At 44.1% G+C, this 8,759-nt stretch overlaps 1 long non-coding RNA gene across 1 annotated transcript; it reads right to left on the bottom strand.

Moving 5' to 3' along the window:
- Nucleotides 1–3,972: 3,972 nt before the first annotated feature.
- On the bottom strand, nt 3,973–7,929 carry LOC123106923 (uncharacterized). The gene is made up of 4 exons (XR_006451549.1): nt 7,585–7,929; nt 7,377–7,471; nt 6,547–6,740; nt 3,973–5,664 (listed from the first exon to the last, which is right to left on the bottom strand). It is a non-coding gene; the product is annotated as an uncharacterized lncRNA (long non-coding RNA).
- Nucleotides 7,930–8,759: the final 830 nt, after the last annotated feature.

Raw genomic sequence — 8,759 nt, 5'->3', positions numbered from 1 at the left:
CCCTTCTAGCCCTTGCCCTTCTTGAAACCAGTGGTCTTGTTAAACCATCAACACTTGATGCTCCTTCTTGATTTCTACCTTTTGCGGTCTTAAGCACCGCGAACAGCTCCGGGATCAACTCCATCCCTTGCATGTCATAGTTCATCACGAAGATCTAGTAGCTTAGTGATAGTGGCTAGAGAAATCTATCAATCACTATCTTATCTGAAAGTTTAACTCCCACTTGATTTAAGTGATTGTAGCACCCAGACATTCTGAGCACATGCTCACTAGCTGAGCTATTCTCCTCCATCTTGTTGGCAAAAGAACTTGTCAGAGGTCTCACACCTCTCAACACGGGCATGAGCCTGAAATCCCAATTTCAGCTCTTGGAACATCTCATATGTTCTATGGCATTTAAAACGTCATTGGAATCCCGATTCTAAGCCGTAAAGTATGGTGCACTAAACTATCAAGTAGTCATCAGGACGTGTCTGTCAGGTGTTCACAACATCCACAGACGACGTTGTAGGGGTTTGCACATCGAGCGGTGCATCAAAGACGTAAGCCTTCTGTGTAGCAGTGAGGACACTCCTCGGACTATGGACCCAGTCCGCATCATTGCTTACAATATCTTTCAACTTAATCTTTCTCTAGGAACGTATTGAAACAGGGAGCTACAACATGAGCTATTCATCTACAACATATTTGCAAAGACAATTTAGACTATGTTCATGATAATTGAGTTCATCTAATGAACTCCCACTCAGATAGACATCCCTCTAGTCATCTAAGTGAAACATGATCCGAGTCAACTAGGCCGTGTCCGATCATCACGTGAGACGGACTAGTCAACATCGGTGAACATCTTCATGTTGATCGTATCTTCTATACAACTCATGCTCGACCTTTCGGTCTTCCGTGTTCCGAGGCCATGTCTGTACATGCTAGGCTCGTCAAGTCAACCTAAGTGTTTTGCTGTGTAAATCTGGCTTACACCCGTTGTATTCGAACGTTAGAATCTATCACACCCGATCATCATGTGGTGCTTCGAAACAACGAACCTTCGCAACGGTGCACAGTTAGGGGGAACACCTTTCTTGAAATTTTAGTGAGGGATCATCTTATTTAAGCTACCGTCGTTCTAAGCAAATAAGATGTAAAACATGATAAACATCACATGCAATCAAATAGTGACATGATATGGCCAATATCATTTTGCTCCTTTTGATCTCCATCTTCGGGGCTCCATGATCATCGTTGTCACCGGCATGACACCATGATCTCCATCATCGTGTCTTCTTGAAGTTGTCTCATCATCTATTACTTCTACTACTATGGCTAACGCTTTAGCAATAAAGTAAAGTAATTACATGACGTTTATGTTGACACGCAGGTCATAAATAAATTAAGACAACTCCTATGGCTCCTGCCGGTTGTCATACTCATCGACATGCAAGTCGTGATTCCTATTACAAGAACATGATCAATCTCATACATCACATATATCATTCATCACATCCTTTTGGCCATATCACATCACAAGGCATATGCTGCAAAAACAAGTTAGACGTCCTCTAATTGTTGTTGCAAGTTTTTTACGTGGCTGCTATAGGTTTCTAGCAAGAACGTTTCTTACCTACGCGAAAACCACAACGTGACATGCCAATTTCTATTTACGCTTCATAAGGACCATTTTCATCGAATCCGATCCGACTAAAGTGGGAGAGATAGAAACCCTCTAGCCACCTTATGCAACTAGTGCATGTCAGTCGGTGGAACCAGTCTCACGTAAGAGTACGTGTAAGGTCGGTCCGGGCCGCTTCATCCCACGATGCCGCCGAATCAATATAAGACTAGTAACGGCAAGTAAATTGACAAAATCGACGCCCACAACTGCTTTGTGTTCTACTCGTGCATAGAAACTACGCATAGACCTAGCTCATGATGCCACTGTTGGGGAACGTAGCAGAAATTCAAAATTTTCTACGCATCACCAAGATCAATCTATGGAGTAATCTAGCAACGAGGGAAGGAGAGTGCATCTACATACTCTTGTAGATCGCTAAGCGGAAGCGTTCAAGTGAACGGGGTTGATGGAGTCGTACTCGTCGTGATCCAAATCACCGATGATCCTAGTGCTGAACGGACGACACCTCCGCGTTCAACACACGTACAGCCTGGTGACGTCTCCTACGCCTTGATCCAGCAAGGGGAGAAGGAGAGGTTGGGAAGACTCCATCCAGCAGCAGCACGACAGCGTGGTGGTGGTGGAGGAGCGCGGGACTCCAGCAGGGCTTCGCCAAGCACTACGAGAGACGAGGAGGGAGAGAGGTAGGGCTGCGCCAACAGGGAGAGCAAATCACCTGTGTTGGGCAGGCCCAAACCTCAAGTATATATAGGGGGAGGGGAGGGGCTGCGCCCCCACCTAGGGTTCCCTCCCTAGGGGTGGCGGCAGCCCCTAGATGCCATCTGGGTGGCGGCCACAAGGGGGAGAGGGGGAGGCGCACCTGGGGTGGGCCTTAGGGCCCATCTGCCCTAGGGTTTGCCCCCTTCCCCTCTTGGAGGCGCCTTGGGCCTTGGTGGGAGGCGCCCCAACCCACCTAGGGGCTGGTCCCTTCCCACTATTGGCCCATGTAGGCCTCTGGGGCTGGTGGCCCCACCTGGTGGACCCCCGGACCCCTCCGGTGGTCCCGGTACACTACCGGTGATGCCCGGAACACTTCCGGTGGCTAAAACCATACTTCCTATATATTAATCTTTACCTCCGGACCATTCCGGAACTCTTCGTGACGTCCGGGATCTCATCCGGGACTCCGAAAAACATTCGGTAACCGCATACATACTTTCCCTATAACCCTAGCGTCATCGAACCTTAAGTGTGTAGACCCTACGGGTTCGGGAGTCATGCAGACATGGCTGAGACAACTCTCCGGTCAATAACCAACAGCGGGATCTGGATACCCATGTTGGCTCCCACATGTTCCACGATGATCTCATCGGATGAACCACGATGTCAAGGACTTAATCAATCCCGTATATGATTCCCTTTGTCTAGCGGTACGATACTTGCCCGAGATTCGATCGTCGGTATCCCGATACCTTGTTCAATCTCGTTACTGGCAAGTCTCTTTACTCATTCCGTAACACATCATCCCGTGATCAACTCCTTGATCACATTGTGCGCATTATGATGATATCCTACCGAGTGGGCCCAGAGATACCTCTCCGTTTACACGGAGTGACAAATCCCAGTCTCGATTCGTGCCAACCCAACAGACACTTTCGGAGATACCTGTAGTGTACCTTTATAGCCACCCGTTTACGTTGTGACGTTTGGCACACCCAAAGCACTCCTACGGTATCCGGGAGTTGCACAATCTCATGGTCTAAGGAAATGATACTTGATTTTAGAAAAGCTTTAGCAAACAAACTACACGATCTTTGTGCTAGGCTTAGGATTGGGTCTTGTCCATCACATCATTCTCCTAATGATGTGATCCCGTTATCAACAACATCCAATGTCCATGGTCAGGAAACCATAACCATCTATTGATCAACGAGCTGGTCAACTAAGGCTTACTAGGGACATGGTGTTGTCTATGTATCCACACATGTATCTGAGTTTCCTATCAATACAATTCTAGCATGGATAATAAACGATTATCATGAACAAGGAAATATAATAATAACCAATTTATTATTGCCTCTAGGGCATATTTCCAACAGTCGCAACAATTTTCGAGGGTAGAGTATTCAACCCAAATTTATTGATTCGACACAAGGGGAGCTAAAGAATATTCTCAAGTATTATCAGCTGAGTTGTCAATTCAACCACACCTGGAAACTTAATATCCGCAGCAAAGTATTTAGTAGCAAAGTAATATGATAGTAGTGGTAACGGTGGCAAAAGTAACGGTAGCAGTTTTGGTTTTACTAGGAAAAATGCCCGTACGTTGCAACGGAAAAAAATAACACAAGCTCCTAGCCCAATAGTAACCATAGCTCAAGATCTGAACTATACCCTATACATTCGTCCATCATACTACATCTCGCAATTGACATCAAATGTCATGGACTTGTTCCACCGAGTGTCATGGACTTTTTCCACTAAGGTAGGATGGGTCCCTCACATGTCCCTGCATGACCACTTAGTGTCTAATCGCCGCCAAATGGGCGCCAATTTGTCGCACCACACATGCACACAACTCGAGGCCATGGGATCTAGGGTCGAATTTTTTCTCCATGACTTTGATTTCTCCTCCCCTCGATTTGCCAACAAATCCGAAGCTCAAATCAGTCTTGCACCCTATTTGAGCCTTCTTGAGGCACCAACCGATTGAAAGGAAGCCCAACGACTCATATCTTCATAGTCCGAAAGAGGTTTCATGGTTTGGACTTCAGAATTGAGATGGCTCATATTGAAACTCGCATTGAGCACCGTGACAAAGAAAAAAAGAAGAAACAACACAAAACCAAATGAAGCATGTAGTTAGTTCTGTGGACTTATAAAAACTGATTTAAGTACAATACAACATGAATCACATACTTGCGCCCTGGTTAACATATTTGCTACCACAAATGATTTACATTGTAACACTAAGATACAAACAACAATAGATGTCCCAGCCTTTTCTTAAAAATGAAATTCTTTGCATCGAACAATACAAAGGCATCATTAAGTTCTCAAGTAACACTAACTTTACTGTACACCCTTTTTTCTATTCCAATTCTGATAATATGACTACGTACAATTTGAGGTTGATTCACACGTACATGAAACCTACGCTTGGTCCTCTAATTCGTTTGATAAAGTTAGAATGCTTTTTGAATGCATAAAATCTGTTGGGACCGCTTTCTTATCAGCAGATTGTTAGCTGGAGTTGAAGCATATAAAAAACGTAAGTACATATATGTTCAGTAAGCGGAGGTGAATACCTAACATATTTATGGGCATCCAAGGCTTTATGTTTGTTCATCAAGAAGATATGCATGGACAGATATCTTGATGAAAGGAAGCAGTGGCAATAGCAGAAGGATTGCTGAAAAGAAACATTATTGATTCAATATTCAGTCAAAGCTTTTTATCACCAAACAGGGACAACCAAAGTGCTAGTCTGGTACTAACTTTCATCCACCCCACCGCATGAATAACTCCAACATTGCACGACGACGAACGGTGAGAGTGCGCAGTCAAGAAAAAAGCAGGCAAAACAACAAGCATGTGTCCGACTGAAAATGCAACTTTAACTATCCGACTGAAACCACAAACAGTTAACCCAGCAGTCACTCGCTGTTGCAAGACAATTCAACTTTAACTATCTGACTAAAACCACAAGCTACAGGCCTGAAGAAGAGATGGCACAGATCTTCAACTTAACTAACTGGCCACTTCTATTGCTGGAAAAACATCTCTTTCCGTAGCACAGTACCATCAGGTGACACCAGCTGTCAGCCACCAGCTTTGTTCGGTCAAAATTAGATCCCAGATGAACCCCCAAATCAAAGCAGGGCAGCACCGCACTAGCAGATTACAGCCTGATCATAGAACATGAAGCAAAACATAATTGTGGAAGACTGAAGATTATGTGGGCTTGTTGATTCCAGCCTGGAGATTTGAATCCCCGAAAATAGGGCAGTATTAAGATGTAGATTTCTAGAGTTGTTACATTGTTGTTTGTGTACCTGTGCAAAATAAAATTTAAGTACAATTAAATCCTATTAACCTAATGCAATAATTCAAAATAATCAACCGAATTGCATTTAATGAGCATGAGAACTTATTCTTGGAATATGTCAGAAAGGAGATCAGACACCATCAACAATAGGTTAATTAGAAAATAAATGACATGTCAATTGGCATAGAAAATCTTCAAGTGATATTTGACATGAAATTTTTACTATTACAAATGGCAACTAAATTACACCAGAGAAGGAAAACATCAAGAAGCTAGAGAGAAAATGGACCTGAAAGAACCACCTGAACATACAATTGCACCAACAGGAAAGAAATCCATCTCCATCGATCAAAGTTGTTTTCACTCTGTCGAGATACGACGAGCGGGCTATCCATACGTAGTGGAGTATACATACGACATAATCTGATGTCATCGGTTCATCAATTGATTGAAAAGAAAAGGTTCAGACCAAGCATGCATGAGCACATCCCAGGAGGTCCTAGCATTGACTTCCTACACCTATAACAGATTTTAGTACCATGGAGTAGTATTTTCCATATGTGATCATCCTCCCCTACTGATCCGGTCACATGATGTTTAACAAGCCAATGCAAGTTTTAACTGTCGGGCTGAAACCACACACTATAGGCCTAAAGAACAAAAGGCAAAAAATCCTCAAATTAGCTGACCGGCCACTTGTACTGGAATAACATATCTCTCCGTAGCGCATTATAGCATCATGTTAAACCAATCGTCAGCAAACAAACCAACTTTGGCCAATCAAAAATAGATCCCATAGGAATTCCCAAATCAAAGCAGGGTAACACTGCACCATCAGATTACAACATGATCAGAGATGCCAGCCCAAGGGCAAAGAGAGGAGGCATACCTTGGTGGTCGTTGTCGGATCCGCGTGAACAGCCTAGCCTACCTGCAGCTCATCCAGAGAATATCATAGATTTTGCTGCAAGAGCCCGACTCGCCACATCAATGACCAGCAGTCCACCTGCAAGAGGGCACAGGTGGAGGCCATGACGGCCGTCGTCAACGATGTCGCCTACCTCGCCGGCTCCCAGCTCGCCACTGCCAAGGCCAACCGCAACATCAAACTCCCAACAACGCTAACTTTTCCAAATGAAGGAAGCAAAGATTATTTAACAACAATAATTTGTGTTCTCAAATTTAACATCCTTCAGAGCAGCAGGGTCTCTAGCTCTCTGCCAATCTAAAGTTTCAAACGGTCCAATGCCAAAAATTCACAAAGTCACCACAAGCTTATCTTCTACTGTTTCGATTCAAAAGAACTCCTAAGAATTTCAGGTATCATTGACCCGAGCATGGAAGACAAAGGTTGGAAATGTCATGGTGATGTCACTCCTAATCGATGGCAGAATTAGTTTGAGAAACATATGCAGAATAGAGGTACCGGGAGAATGTTATAAACTGGCCACGTCTAGGATTCTGATCTAAAAAATAGAACACATAATGTTTCTGGCTTGATTTGAACTGATGCATGAACTGAAAACATTTGATGTGCTTAACATTTAAAGGACTGATGTGCTTGATGGCGATTTGAACTACATGTTTTCTTATCTTATCCATCACCGTAACCACATACAAAAATAGTACGTATAAAATCACCATTTTGATGTAAAAAGCATCTAAATAGATGATTGGCAATAGTACTGCACATAGCTAAATGATTTGAACTGAGTTGACCTCTTGTAGAAGGCTGAAGGTCATGCTACCTCATTGATTCCACCATGTAGAACTAAATTTGCGTTGTTGGTGTGGTTGGGCATTTCATCAAACACCTGGAAAGATATAGTTTAATTAGTACCAGTACATAGTGATTCTGATGCTTACCAACGCCAACACTAGGAGATGAGTGGGCAGCATGTATCTTGCCAGATCAAAATTATTGCACCTTGATCTGCCATTCTGTGTCTGTAGGTGGTGTTAGACAGTGCGAACGACGGCGCCATGTGAGATTGCATCCAGTGTGCTCAAAGGGGGCGCGTGGTGATGGAGGCCGACGGCTGCGGCTGCGGCAAAGAGTATCAGAGGGTGTCGGCGTCGAGGGCGCACACGAGTGGAGCAGGACGATGGACTGGCGACCTTGGCATCGGCCATGGGGTCGATCCGGCCAACTCGATCCAAAGCAGAGAAGCACGATACGGGTGTAGGAGGTTGGATATTGAGGAGGCTGCGGGTTGGGAGGGGAAGGAGAACAGGAGGTCGGCGGATGGCTGGAGAAGAAGATCAGCGTCGGCGGCGGTCGCGGCTGGAGAGGAAGCGGTCGGAGAGGACGTTGTGCGTTTATTATAGCCAGCTAACGAAAGGATCGCGGGTTGAATACTAAAGAGTGCAGGATTACTTTAGTAAGAGCGAAACGTTTTCTCATATATCCACTTAAAAAAGGGAGTGCAGGTTGAATAACAAAAATAGAAGGGACATTTTTGCAAAAATGTTACGACGGTGAACCCGGAGACTCAATCCGTGCTTTATTATTAGGGAGAGATAGTGATTGTAACAGTAGCAACAGAAAAGTAAATAAGCGAAGATCAATATGTGAAAAGTTCATAGGCATTGGATCAGTGATGGATAATTATGTCGGATGCGATTCCTCATGCAATAGTTATAATATAGGGTGACACAAAACTAGCTCCAGTTCATCAATGTAATGTAGGCATGTATTCCGAATATAGTCATACATGCTTATGGAAAAGAACTTGCATGACATCTTTTGTCCTACCTTCCCATGGCGGCGGGGTCCTATTGGAAACTAAGGGATATTAAGGCCTCCTTTTAACAGAGTACCGGACCAAAGCATTAACACATAGAGAATACATGAACTCCTCAAACTACGGTCATCACCGGGAGTGGTCCCGACTATTGTCACTTTGGGGTTGCCGGATCATAACACACAGTAGGTGACTACAGACTTGCATGATAGGATCAAGAACTCTCATATATTGATGAAAACATAATTGGTTCAGATCTGAAATCATGGCACTCGGGCCCTAGTGACAAGCATTAAGCATAGCAAAGTCATAGCAACATCAATCTCAGAACATAGTGGATACTAGGGATCAAACCCTA

Source organism: Triticum aestivum, chromosome 5A (genome assembly GCF_018294505.1).
Source record: "Triticum aestivum cultivar Chinese Spring chromosome 5A, IWGSC CS RefSeq v2.1, whole genome shotgun sequence".
NCBI classification, from domain to species: domain Eukaryota; kingdom Viridiplantae; phylum Streptophyta; class Magnoliopsida; order Poales; family Poaceae; genus Triticum; species Triticum aestivum.
This window is presented reverse-complemented; position numbering and strand designations above follow the sequence as displayed.